Source organism: Triticum dicoccoides, chromosome 3A (assembly GCF_002162155.2).
Source record: "Triticum dicoccoides isolate Atlit2015 ecotype Zavitan chromosome 3A, WEW_v2.0, whole genome shotgun sequence".
Classification (NCBI taxonomy): domain Eukaryota; kingdom Viridiplantae; phylum Streptophyta; class Magnoliopsida; order Poales; family Poaceae; genus Triticum; species Triticum dicoccoides.
The window spans coordinates 51,164,697-51,177,890 of NC_041384.1; the positions used below are offsets into that span (position 1 = coordinate 51,164,697).

The 13,194-nt window shown below is 45.6% G+C and overlaps 1 non-coding gene across 1 annotated transcript; it reads left to right on the forward strand.

Moving 5' to 3' along the window:
• The first annotated feature begins 657 nt into the window (after positions 1 to 657).
• Positions 658 to 739, forward strand: TRNAS-AGA. The gene has a single exon. It is a non-coding gene; the product is annotated as a tRNA-Ser (tRNA).
• The last annotated feature ends 12,455 nt before the right edge of the window (positions 740 to 13,194 follow it).

Here is a 13,194-nt window from a genome sequence, read left to right on the forward strand (position 1 = left end):
CTTTGCAAGCGTTGAAAAGGTTCGTCTAACGTTGCCGTAAAAAATATCCAATTTTTTCTGTTGGATTTTATTGTTCACTTGAGCTGAGAAGGGCACTTTCGGTTACGCAGAGTATATACAGCGGGTAAAAGGGTAAAACGGATTTTTTTTTTTTTTTGAAGAAGCAAGTGGCGGAGGTGTGGTTATACAATGGGGTGCGCGGCACGTGCCGCGCCTACGGTTGGCGCGACGGGGCGAGCCCGTGACCGCTGTCTGTCCCCGACCCGTAGAATAATTTAGTGGCCATGCACGCAGACGCGGCCAAGGCATGGGCGGCTGCGGTCAACACGGCGGTCTCCTCCCTCCCTCCCTCCTGCACGCACGCACGCATGCCGCCGATGCGGCTGCAGTGGCAGGCATCAGGTCCTCGCTTCAAGAAGAGAAAAGGACACACGTCGGGCGCAGTATTCAAATGATTCAAAATCTGAGGAGCTTTTTGGGCAGCTAGATACTGCTACAACCTCACAGACTCGATCTCGATGCTACTCATCAGTGTCTCTGGATGCTCTGTCAGTGTCGTTTTTTTTTTATAGAACAGCATCCCATTTTTTGGTCGATGGCTGACTGAATTTCAGATGTTTTGGCTATGGAAGATAGAAAATGGGATCAGCACCAGCAGTGGTCGTGCCGGAGTGGTTATTGGGCATGACTAGAAATCATGTGGGCTTTGCCCGCGCAGGTTCGAATCCTGCCGACCACGCCTTTTCCTTTTTTTATTTGGTATTCATTACCGCTCTACACTATTTTCCTCGTAAATCAATCAGCTTTCTAGCTCCTTGTAGCGCCAGTTAAATAATTTCTTGTGTTTTTTATTCGGGTTAAAAAAATCTCTACTCCTAAAGAAGAAGTTGATAGGCCGCGGGTTTTTTTCGCCTCATTTTTCACCAATTTATTGTGTTATTTATTTATTTTTTTTCGAAACAGAGGCAAAAATTGCCTCAACTATTAATTAAGCAGAAGAGAATTGCCCAGTTAATTACGGAAAACCGAGCAAAAGCCGGAACAACAAGGGCCAAGCCCACTCCCAAAGACTGAAACACACAGGGCAAAGCCCACCCTAATCGACAACATGTCGATCTACGGCCAGACAACGCAGCTCCGACTCTGACGACGAACTCAGAAGAACATAACCAGGCACGGCTGGCGCCACGGAAGATCGCCGAAAGGGACACCTGCAGCCAGTCATCGTACACCACAGGGCCCCGCCGCCGCGGCTTCGACTCCACAGCAGCAAACAAACCGAGGCAATACCGTGAACACGCCGGAGAAGAGCCGACTATCGCAACCATTGCCGCGTCACCGACATCGCTCCCATCATCATCGTTGTCACAGAAGTCTGGTCGCCACAGTGATTCTCTCGGGGCCGCTGCCCTGACATCCACCGCTCCGTCGCGCCCAGCGCAATCAACCGGCACCGCCTTCCGGGGCCGCCGCCCCGACAACCACCGCTCCGCTCGAGCAGCAACACCGCACAACCCAGCTGCCCGCAGCCCACGCTGCCCGGGGCAACCGCTCGCAGACCACGAACGTCGCACCACATCCGGGGCCGCCGCCCAGACATAAAGTCAGACCGCCCCCTCTAGGGCGCATCGACCGAGTCAACACCCCTACCGCCCAAGCGGGACAAGGATGCCACCCAACCAATGTCGAGATAGAGCCCCACCTCATAGAGCTGCAGCTCACATTGTTCCCGAGATCGCCATCTCGACGCACAATCAGAAACCACCCGGAGCCGCCGCCCCGACGTCCACTGTCCCTGACGACGAATAGATTCGTGCAAACTGCAGTATGTTGACTCTCCAAGGCGATGCCTCAAAGAAGGAAACGACGTAGCCACCGTCATCGCCCGCTTCGACCATCTGAAGCTAGAGATTTCTCCCGGAGAGTCGTGCAATGGAGCTCCACGGCAACGCCTTCAAGAAGGGAAATGACGCCATGGCGCCGCCGTTGCCTGCACCGACCCAAGGGCGGGGCTGGACTTTTGCCCAGAGCTCCACCACACCTCCAAATCCGAGCAGATCCGAAACACTGCTGTAAGGCCCTCGATGCGGCTATATCTCCCACGTGTCGAAGCACGACTTAGAGGCATAATCGCATTGAAAGCAATGTCGCAAGTGAGGTAATCTTCACAACAACCCATGTAATACATAAAGGGAAAGAGATACATAGTTGGCTTATAATCGCCACTTCACACAATTATATGAATAAAGCATTACATCATCCATATACAATCAAGGTCCGACTACGGAACCAAAATAAAAGAAGACTACCCTAAATGCTACACATATCCCCGATCGACCCCAACTGGGCTCCACTACTGATCAACTAGAACGAAACAACACAAAGGACACGATCTTCATCGAGCTCCTCCTTGAGCTTGGTTGCGTCACCTGCACGGTATCATCGACACCTGCAAACTGGTTTTGGAAGTATCTGTGAGTCACGGGGACTCTGCAATCTCACACCCTCGCGATCAAGACTATTTAAGCTTATGGATAAGGTAAAAGTCTAAGGTGGAGCTGCAGCAAGCGACTAGCATATATGGTGGCTAAACTTACGCAAATGAGAGCGAGAAGAGAAGGCAAAGCGCGGTCGAGAAACTATGATCAAGAAGTGATCCAAGTCTACTTACGTTCAAACATAACTCCAACACCGTGTTCACTTCTCGGACTCCGCCGAGAAGAGACCATCACGGCTACACACGCGGTTGATGTATTTTAATTAAAATAAACTTCAGGTTTTCTATAACCGGACATTAACAAATTCCCATCTGCCCATAACCGCGGGCACGACTTTCGAAAGTTCAAAACCCTGCAGGGGTGTCCCAACTTAGCCCATCACAAGCTCTCACGGTCAACGAAGGATATTCCTTCTCCCAAGACAATCCGATCAGACTCGGCATCCCGATTACAAGACATCCTCATCAATGGTAAAACAAGACCAGCAAAGCCACCCGAATGTGCCGACAAATCCCGATAGGAGCTGCACATATCTCGTTCTCAGGGCACACCGGATTGTCCAAGGTTCCGGTAGGCCAGTCCAGAGTTGCCCCTGGTGGCCATCGGCAGCTCACAGGTTGGACCAGCACTCAGAGGAGCACTGGCCCGGGGGTTTAAATAAAGATGACCCTTGGGCAGGCCTACCCAAGGGAAAGAAAAGGCTAGGTGGCAAATGGTAAAACCAATGGTGGGCCTTGCTAGAGGAGTTTTATTCAAGGCGGACTGTCAAGGGGTTCCCATTATAACCCAACCGTGTAAGGAACGCAAAATCCGGGAACATAACACCGATATGATGGAAACTAGGGTAGCAAGAGTGGAACAAAACACCAGGAAAAAGGCCGAGCCTTCCACCCTTTACCAAGTATATAGATGCATTAATTAAATAAGAGATATTGTGATATCCCAATAAAAATATCCATGTTCCAACAAGGAACAAACTCCAATCTTCACCTGCAACTAACAACGCTATAAGAGGGGCTGAGCAAAGCGGTAACATAGCCAAACAACGGTTTGCTAGGACAAGGTGAGTTAGAGGCTTGGCTTAACAATATGGGAGGCATGACATAGCAAGTGGTAGGTATCGCAGCATAGACATAGCAAAAAGAGCGAGCAACTAGCAAGCAAAGATAGAAGTGATTTCGAGGGTATGGTCATCTTGCCTGAAATCCCGCAAGGAAGAAGAACGAGTCCATGAAGAAGACAAACGGACGTAGTCGAACGGTTCCTCACAAACGCGACGTTATCGGAACCAACCCAAAGAAGCAACACCGGAAAGAAACACACAACAAAGTAAACAAACCACACATGAACATGGCATGATATGCGGGATGCGGTAAGTGATGCATATGCATGATTTGGAAAGGAATGATTGAACTTGGCCTCAACTTAGAAATCCAAGAGTGCCACTGGAAAGGTGAGTTGATTTTGATTTAAATCGATATAAAGATTACCGGAATCGGATGCACGGTTTGGAAATGGCAAGCAAAACAAATGTGGCACTGGTCTGCGATACTCAGCAAGTGCCCAACTAAAAGCATCAAGATAAATATGCTACAACACTCAAACATGACAACAAAATACATGGCAGGGATCCACTCATGATGCTTGACAAAAGATGAACACTGAGCTACGGCTAATTCATCCATTAACAGGTTCAAACAAGCATGGCAAAAGTGCAAATGATAACAGGTTTCAGACTTAGTGAAATTAACACAAGTCTGGAATTTATCATCAGGAAGCAATCTTTAGAGCATGCAAACTACATGCTATAAGAACTTAACATGGCAAATCAAGGCATGGCATGAAGCTACTCAAAGCACTTAACAAAAGTCCCTTAGTGACCTTGAGTCAAAAGGGACCAGAAAATACAATTGCAAGCATGTGAACATGGCAAAAACACAAACAGATTCAGGCTTAGTGAAAAACTGGAGCATGCAAAACAGTTAACGAGTAGGCATGTTTACGAGCTCGATGCACTCAATACAGAGCATGGCATGACAAACTAAGCATACACCCATGAAGAAGACATGGCATATAAGCTAGAAATGGCAAGAACAACAATATAGCATGCACGGATCAATAGCAACAACCTCGGGCAAATCGCTAAACATGTTAACAATCTGCCAGGAACATTTTATAGTAAAAGTAGAGCTCAATTGACTCAAGCTAGGGTGCTCCATAGTTGCAAACAAAGACATGGATGGATAGAGCACAATAATGTTAACAAAACATCCTTACTGATCATCCTCAAAAGAGGCAAGGATCACTAGGAAACAACATGAACATATGGCATAAAAACAATATCAGGACAAGGACTTAGAGAAATTCTAAGTCCCTGAAATCAGCATCATTGAGTAAGCTACTTTGCATGCTCGTGCTAGTCACCACATAGATCACAAAAATACATGGAAAGCACCTCTGTAAATATAACATGGCACTCTACAAAACACATGTAGAGCTCAGGATCATAGCATGCACATATTAATCATGGCAAAAATGACAAAAGGCCATTTGCTGAAACAGATCTGATAAATTCATCACATAGCCCTCTTTAAACAGCATTTCGGGCATCAAGATGAGCTCAAATGAAAATGATGCAATGAGATAAAATGATGTACTCGTCGAGACGAACATTTTGATATGCTACACGCGCGAATCGAAGCTACGATGAGAAAGTTATGGCATGTCAAAGTATGCAAAATATTAGGGTTAGGAGGGAAAAAGTCAACCTCGAGATATTTTCAGATCCAGATCTGGATCGGGCACGCTTCTTGAGGTGGCGCCGGGGCTCTCGCTGGAGTCGTAGAAGACGGCCAGAGCGAGCGGGACCGGCCGGAGAGGAAGAAGGAGAGCCCGGGCGGAGGAGGCTCGCCGGCGAGGGGGCCCGTGCGATGGCCGGCGCGGGCGGCACGGCGGAGCTCTGTGCGGCGGCGGGGCGGAGCCGGCGACCGGCGGAGGCGAAGGGCGGCGCGCGGGACGACGGAGATGGGCGGCGAGGCTCGAAGGCGGCGGCGCGCCCTCTCCCTGGCGATGGTGCGAAGACCCAGCGCGGCGCGACGGCTCGGGCCAAGGGGGCCGGCGACGGGCCTCGGCGGGCCGCGCGGGTGGGACGGCGGAGGAGGCGAAGTGGGGCGCGGGTGCGGACACATGTCGGCTCCCGATTGGACGCAGGCGGCGGCGGACATGTCCGGGCTGCGGGATTTTGTCCGGCGGCGCGAGGGGAAGAAGCTAGGGTTTGTACCGCGGATTTTTGGGAGGGGATCACATATTTATAGGTAGAGGGAGCTAGGAGAGTCCAAATGAGGCGCGGTTTTTGGCCACGCGATCGTGATCGAACGCTCTAGATGATGGAAAGGGTTTAGGTGGGTTTTGGGCCACTTTGGAGGGGTGTTGGGCTGCAACACACACGAGGCCTTTTCGGTCCCTCGGTTAACCGTTGGAGTATCAAACGAAGTCCAAACGGCACGAAACTTAACAGGCGGTCTACCGGTAGTAAACCAAGGCCGCATGACAAGTCTCGGTCCAAACCGAAAACGTTTAACACCCGCACACGAAAAGAGGTAGAAAGGGACACCGGATGACATAGGAGCGCCCGATTGCAAAACGGACAACGGGGAAAATGCTCGGATGCATGAGACGAGCATGTATGCAAATGAAATGCACATGATGACATGATATGCAATGCATGACATGCAAGCAATGACAAGGCAACAACAGCGAATAACTGGAGGACACCTGGCACATCGGTCTCGGGGCGTTACAACACTCCACCACTACGAGAGGATCTCGTCCCAAGATCTAGAATGGCACCGGAGGGAAAACGGAAAAGAAAGAGAAGAGGTAAAGCTAAGTTGCTTCTCTGACCAATGAGTGAAACAAAGAACCTTGAGAGGTTTAACAAATTGAAAGAAAGAATGCAATGGAGATGAACGAAGTAGAAAACACTCCGTTAGAAAAGAGGAACAAGGAAGAACAAATTCGGGTAGCACTGCTGTTGAAAAGAGATGAAAAACTTTATAAGATGAAAAGAACTAGAAGAGATGACACGACACTCCGGTTAGATGGATAAGCACAGGAAAGAACATGATCTTTGATGAAACGGGATGATGGTCGAAGAAAGCAATATCACAATGCCTCCGAAATGAAAGAATAGAAGTTGGATCGTCGGAACAAAAGAACGAAGAAGAAAACAACATATTCTACCTCCGATGAGCTTGAAAAGCATTTTAAAGAGAAGGGTCGCACGGAGTTTTTGGTAAACCAACAACGAAAAGAACAAGGCTGTAGTGGACTTATGGAAAACATCTTGAAATTATGAGGTGAAATTCTGCCACTAACGAAAATAAGATTGGATTGATAAGAACAAGAAGACGAGGAACTTGTTCATCGGAAGAATAAAGAAGAACTTGGGTCCTTTAAGAGCACCATAATTAGCGACAATCCTTAGGGAAGGCTTTAGGTGAAATATAACCCAAGATAATTCCAACGCAGAGGTTGATGGATTTAAAATATCTCATTCTTGATAACTTGTGAATCACGAAGCATGAAGGGAAATTATGAAGAATGACATAGCACCACCTCAAAAGATATGTGTGAAAGAATTGCACTCTGGATTGCAAGATGAAGAAAAACTTGAGCTCCTTAGAAAAGAATCTCGATTAAAACTTCGAGAAGAAATAACATCCTTGATGAACTATCATGTAGAACCTCCATGAAGAACTCCGTTAAACAAAAGAATGATCAAACGGAAGGAAAGAGAAGTTGAAAACATAAAGTGAAACCTTGTAATGATTTAGATGGATCTCCGTGATGATGAGAGCTTGGAACTTTGGGAAAAGAAAAGATAAAGCATCTCGAACTGAGAATGTGATATGATGAACCACTCCGGAGAAAGAAATTGAATAAACTCGATGAAACAAGAATAAGAATTACATTATGCTTATCCTTCACCAATTCAAATTTGATGACAAGCAATGGAATTGGCATACTACTTATTCTCGTAGAAAGGATTTAAGATAGATATATCGCAAACTTGATAAGGTCTTCAATGAAGCATCAGTATGATTGAAGCAACGAATAACTTGATATGATAATGAAGTAAGAGAAATCTAGAACGAACCACCGTAAGAATTGAAAACAATTGAAGAAAAGATAAAGAAGCACCGGGAAGAATTAGCAAATGAATGAACATGCTTGAGAGAATTTAGATACAAGGGAACGGAGAGATCATGAATTGATTAGAGAATATTTGAATGATGAACCGGTAAGATTTGAAGAGTCATCACTAAAAGCTGTGAATGAATAAATCTGAATTGATGGACTCCGGATAATCAAACTTAGAAGACTCTTGAATTGCTTCGGATGGGTGAAAATAATTCTCATTATCAAAATAATTATGAGAGAATGGCAACAAGCTAGAACCACGAATCTTGAAGAGAATGGAGCAAGATTGAGAGAAAAAAATCTTCTTCGGTCTTCAAATGTTGAGAATGACGATGAAAAACACCACCATGAATTATTGAGATACACCGGAAGAATCAAAAACGAAGAGGTTGAGCCAACGATGAAAAGAATTTTTAAAGATCTAGGAGAAAAACATTTGACTGATGATAAATCATTCTTGCATCAAACTTCGAAAAGAAATTTGAGGATAGCTCCGGGAAAATAAGAAGAGTCAGGTAAGATCATGGGAAAAGACCTGTGGGTTAGGACCCACTCAAAAAAAACACCGTTGAAATGATTTAAAAGATAGATTGCGACGGTTGAATTAAATGGCTTGAATGAGATAACAACCTCAAAATAATTTGAACGAATGTAGAGTGGAAACACGAATCTTCTGAGATATCTTCAGCACTCCAGAACAAATGAATGGCGAGAAGTGGATGATTAAGAGGTGCACCGGTATGAGAAGGTATTTTAAACGAGGAAAAATGATATGATCAACACCAAAGCTTGATTTGAATCCACCGGAGAAGAAAACGAGTGAAGAGTGACGAACTTGAAGCTCCGTTAGAATCTTCATGAGAATCACCGGATAAGAACATTGAAGGAAAAGAATGGAGAGAATTCACATCAATAAGATGGATACTTGATTAAGAAATCTGAATCCTTGAAGAAACAAGGGTGCGAGGGCGGGAAAAACAAAGACAACTTGGGATGGATGAAATGAACACCGTTGCGAAGAACTGATAATTGATCTTGCTGATATTGAAATGATCAGATCCACTTGAAGAGAAACACGCCGGTTGAAACGGATTGACATGACAATCTCGATGATCATGAAGGATTAGTATTCACATAGAAATATGAGAACACCGTTTAGGAAAGGTATGGAATCAAATTTGACTTCGAAGCAACTCGAATACCACAACTCAAAACAAAACAAAGGATTGGCTTGCGGAATAAGCCGGAACAAACATATGATAGATATTTCGTCCGAAGTTTTCATGGTGGGGCCTACACGAGCTCGATCGTACAACACCATCATGTACAAGGCAGTGCACATGACATACGAAGCGTCCCCGAGTCGGCATAGCCAAGGACTCTTTAAGACACAATGAGACCACTGTAAAACCAACCGTGGATAGGCGGACCACTAGACGTCGAACCCCAATTTCATATCATACATCTGTCGGAAAGATATCCAAAGAGCTACTTGAATTCCCACTTATAAACTCCCGACATTTTCCGGTTATGCAATCAGGTGTTGGGGATACAGGGGAAGCGTAATATCTCACCCGAAACTAGCAAATCCTACATCCAGCTGTATCCATCCTTCAACACATAACCAAGAAACCTTTGGAAATCATTTACCTCAACCTTCGAAAAGCATCCTTTATACGAGTTATGGCAATACTCCCGAACTCCCACCCCAGTACTGGGTGGCGTCGAGGTTATCTCATCAACAACTGCATAAAAGAGATTTTCGATGTCGGTGAAACTCAGGTATTCCAGAATCTCAACGATAAAATTGTGACGACAACACCTCGGAGCTCAACTCCCCGAGACACTGCCACAACCCCTAAATGTCATCAGGCACCAAGAACAATGTTCTCGTCACAAAACCATCGGAACAATTCCAAGATACCCGCGTGATCCTAAATTTTTTTAGTGAAATTTGAGAAGAGAAGAGTCAAAACTCTACGTCAGGATGCCTCACCAGAGCGACGAAGGGACTGAGGAGTAAAAAGAAGTCCTACTCTCCGATATAAATAATCCTAAATGACTCAAAACATTTTTCTAGACTCAACAACACTAGCGATTCGATCAAGCAGGGGGCTCCTAAAGTCGGGGAAGGCTCTGATACCAACTTGTAACGCCCTCAATGCGGCTATATCTCCCATGTGTCGAAGCACGACTTAGAGGCATAACCGCATTGAAAGCAATGTCGCAAGTGAGGTAATCTTCACAACAACCCATGTAATACATAAAGGGAAAGAGATACATAGTTGGCTTACAATCGCCACTTCACACAATTACATAAATAAATCATTACATCATCCAGATACAATCAAGGTCCGACTACGAAACCAAAATAAAAGAAGACTACCCCAAATGCTACACAGATCCCCGATCGACCCCAACTGGGCTCCACTACTGATCAACTAGAACGAAACAACACAAAGGACACGATCTTCATCGAGCTCCTCCTTGAGCTTGGTTGCGTCACCTGCACGGTATCATCGACAACTGCAAACTGGTTTTGGAAGTATCTGTGAGTCACGGGGACTCAGCAATCTCACACCCTCATGATCAAGACTATTTAAGCTTATGGATAAGGTAAAAGTCTGAGGTGGAGCTGCAGCAAGCGACTAGCATATATGGTGGCTAAACTTACGCAAATGAGAGCGAGAAGAGAAGGCAAAGCGCGGTCGAGAAACTATGATCAAGAAGTGATCCAAGTCTACTTACGTTCAAACATAACTCCAACACCGTGTTCACTTCCCGAACTCCGCCGATAAGAGACCATCACCGCTACACACGCGGTTGATGTATTTTAATTAAAATAAACTTCAGGTTTTCTACAGTCGGACATTAACAAATTCCCATCTACCCATAACCGCGGGCACGGCTTTCGAAAGTTCAAAACCCTGCAGGGGTGTCCCAACTTAGCCCATCACAAGCTCTCACAGTCAACGAAGGATATTCCTTCTCCCAAGACAATCCGACCAGACTCGGCATCCCGGTTACAAGACATCCTCGTCAATGATAAAACAAGACCAGCAAAGCCACCCGAATGTGCCGACAAATCCCGATAGGAGCTGCACATATCTCGTTCTCAGGGCACACCGGATTGTCCAAGGTTCCAGTAGGCCAGCCCAGAGTTGCCCCTGGTGGCCACCGGCAGCTCACAGGTTGGACCAGCACTAAGAGGAGCACTGGCCCGGGGGTTTAAATAAAGATGACCCTTGGGCAGACCTACCCAAGGGAAAGAAAAGGCTAGGTGGCAAATGGTAAAACCAATGTTAGGCCTTGCTGGAGGAGTTTTATTCAAGGCGAACTGTCAAGGGGTTCCCATTATAACCCAACCGTGTAAGGAACGCAAAATCCGGGAACATAACACCGATATGATGGAAACTAGGGCGGCAAGAGTGGAACAAAACACCAGGCAAAAGGCCGAGCCTTCCACCCTTTACCAAGTATATAGATGCATTAATTAAATAATAGATATTGCGATATCCCAACAAAAATATCCATGTTCCAACAAGGAACAAACTCCAATCTTCACCTGCAACTAACAACGCTATAAGAGAGGCTGAGCAAAGCGGTAACATAGCCAAACAACGGTTTGCTAGGACAAGGTGGGTTAGAGGCTTGGCTTAACAATATGGGAGGCATGACATAGCAAGTGGTAGGTATTGCAGCATAGGCATAGCAAAAGAGCGAGCAACTAGCAAGCAAAGATAGAAGTGATTTCGAGGGTATGGTCATCTTGCCTGAAATCCCACAAGGAAGAAGAACGAGTCCATGAAGAAGACAAACGGACGTAGTCGAACGGTTCCTCACAAAAGCGACGTTATCGGAACCAACCCGAAGAAGCAACACCGGAAAGAAACACACAACAAAGTAAACAAACCACACATGAACATGGCATGATATGCGGGATGCGGTATGTGATGCATATGCATGATTTGGAAAGGAATGATTGAACTTGGCCTCAACTTGGAAATCCAAGAGTGCCACTGGAAAGGTGAGTTGATTTCGGTTGAAATCGATATAAAGATCACCGGAATCGGATGCACGGTTTGGAAATGGCAAGGAAAACAAATATGGCACCGGTCTGCGAAACTCAGCAAGTGCCCAACTAAAAGTATCAAGATAAATATGCTACAACACTCAAACATGACAACAAAATACATGGCAGGGATCCACTCATGATGCTTGACAAAAGATGAACACTGAGCTACGACTAATTCATCCATTAACAGGTTCAAACAAGCATGGCAAAAGTGCAAATGATAACAGGTTTTAGACTTAGTGAAATTAACACAAGTCTGGAATTTATCATCAGGAAGCAATCTTTAGAACATGAAAACTACATGCTATAGGAACTTAACATGGCAAATCAAGGCATGGCATGAAGCTAATCAAAGCACTTAACAAAAGTCCCTTAGTGACCTTGAGTCAAAAGGGATCGGAAAATACAATTGCAAGCATGTGAACATGGCAAAAACATAAACAGATTCAGGCTTAGTGAAAAACTGGAGCATGCAAAACAGTTAACGAGTAGGCATGTTTACGAGCCTGATGCACTCACTACAGAGCATGGCATGACAAACTAAGCATACACCCATGAAGAAGACATGGCATAGAAGTTAGACATGGAAAGAACAACAACATAGCATGCACGGATCAATAGCAACAACCTCGTCAAAATCGCTAAACATGTTAACAATCTGCCAGGAATATTTTATAGCAAAAGAAGAGCTCGATTGACTCAAGCTAGGGTGCTCCATAATTGCAAACAAAGACATGGATGGATAGATCACAATAATATTAACAAAACATCCTTACTGATCATCCTCAAAAGAGGCAAGGATCACTAGGAAACAACATGAACATATGGCATAAAAACAATATCAGGACAAGGACTTAGAGAAATTCTAAGTCCCTGAAATCAGCATCATTGAGTAAGCTACTTTGCATGCTTGTGCTAGTCACCACATAGATAACAAAAATACATGGCAAGCACCTTTGTAAATATAACATGTCATTCTGCAAAACACATGTAGAGCTCAGGATCATAGCATGCACACATTAATCATGGCAAAAATGACAAAAGGCCATTTGCTGAAACAGATCTGACAAATTCATCACATAGCCCTCTTTCAACAGCATTTCGGGCATCAAGATGAGCTCAAATGAAAATGATGCAATGAGATAAAATGATGTACTCGTCGAGACGAACATTTTGATATGCTACACACGCGAATCGAAGCTACGATGAGGAAGTTATGGCACGTCAAAGTATGCAAAATATTAGGGTTAGGAGGGAAAAAGTCAACTCCGAGATATTTTCAGATCCAGATCTGGATCAGGCACGCTTCTCGAGGTGGCGCCGGGGCTCTCGCCGGAGTAGTAGAAGACGGCCGGAGCAAGCGGGACCGGCCGGAGAGGAAGAAGGAGAGCCCGGGCGGAGGAGGCTCGCCGGCGAGGG